A 1,646-nucleotide genomic window follows, 5' to 3' on the forward strand; every position below is an offset into this window, starting at 1 on the left:
AAAAAAAATGCATTCAATTTTTAAAAATTTAGTCTGAGAATCTTTTTATACATTGGAGAACACAACCCTTTAAAATGTATTGTGATTAATGATATGCTTGGAATCATTCCAACCACTTGATTTTCTATTTACTATATATTAAATTGTGTAGTTATTTCTCCTGTCATATTTCATGCTATTTTTTGAGTCATCTTTTTTTCTTATTACCTCTTTTCTGCTCTATTGCTTTGAAGGTTATGCATATAATTTCTAATAGAGTATTGTGACCTTCAAAATTTTGATCTCTGCATTATAGTGGATTTAAAAAATGGTCGTTAATTCTTTGCCACTCCTCCCTTCAAGAAGTAGAGTTTAATTGCCTGTCCCTTGAGTATAGGTTGGACTTAGTGACTTTCTTCTAAAGAATAAAAAAAGTGGAAATGATGATATGTAACTTTGGAGACTGGGTCATGAAAGGTGCTACAAGGTGCAAGGTGGACAAATAGAAGCCTCCAATGATCCCCCATCCAGCAGGAAGATCAAATTTAATAACTGTCCACACCAAAAAACACCTTAATAAAAACCAAAAATAAGGTGAGCAATCATAGTACCTGGATTTAACTTCATATCTTTGAAAGAGGTATTGGAGCAGGTAGGAAAGATAGTCTTATATCACTGATGCCACCCATCCTGCATCCCTTGGCAGCAGCTGTGTGGCACTGATAAACAATCTGTGCACTTGCTGGAGAAAAGCACAGTGATTGTGGGATTTGCCTTGAACTCAGTGCTGCCCTTCCACAGTGGAAAGCAAAGCCAAGCTGAACTCAGCTCCCTCATGAGACTCCGGCTCTCGAAGGAAACACTGAGAACAGCTCTAGCCAGAGGGGAATCACCCATCCCAGCAGTTGGAAGTTGAGTTTTGGCAAGCCTTACCATGGCAGGCTAAAGCACTCTGGGGTCCTAAATAAACTTGAAAGGCAGTCTAGGCCAAAAACACTGCAACTCCTAGGTGAGACCTGGTGCAGTGTTGGATTCAGAGTCAGTGGAACTGGGGCACACACAACCTAGTGAAACATCAATTAGGACAGCTAAGGGAGTGATGGCATCACCCCTCCCCTAACCCCACACTGCCCAGCTGTGACTCCAAAAAAGACCTTTTCCTTCTGCGTTAGGTAAGGAGAGGGAAGAGTGGGAAGGATTTGTCTTGCATGTTGGATACCAGCTCAGCCACAGAAGGCTAGGGTACCAGTGAGAGTCATGAGGCCCCCATTCCAGGCCCTAGCTCCTGGATAACGTTTCTACACAAACCCTGGGACAAAAGAAAACCCACTGCCTTGAAGGGAAGGACCAAATCCTGACAGGATACATCACGTGCTGACTAAAGAGCCCTTGGGCTCTGAATAATCAGCAATGGTAGTCAGGCAGTACTTGCTATGGGCCTTGGGGTAGATTCCGAGATGTGTTGACATCAAACAAGACCCAGCACATTCCCAGATGTGGTGGCTACAGCGAGATACTTCTGCTTGAGAAAAGTCAAGGGAAAAGTAAAGGGGACTTTGTTTTGCACCTTAGGTACCTGCCTGGCTGCAGTGGGGTAGAGCACCAAGCAGGCTTTTGGGGTCCCTGATTCCAGGCCATGGCACGTGGATGGCATTTCTGACTCACTG

Source organism: Rhinopithecus bieti, unplaced genomic scaffold (assembly GCF_001698545.2).
Source record: "Rhinopithecus bieti isolate Rb0 unplaced genomic scaffold, ASM169854v2 scaffold_28521, whole genome shotgun sequence".
Taxonomy (NCBI): domain Eukaryota; kingdom Metazoa; phylum Chordata; class Mammalia; order Primates; family Cercopithecidae; genus Rhinopithecus; species Rhinopithecus bieti.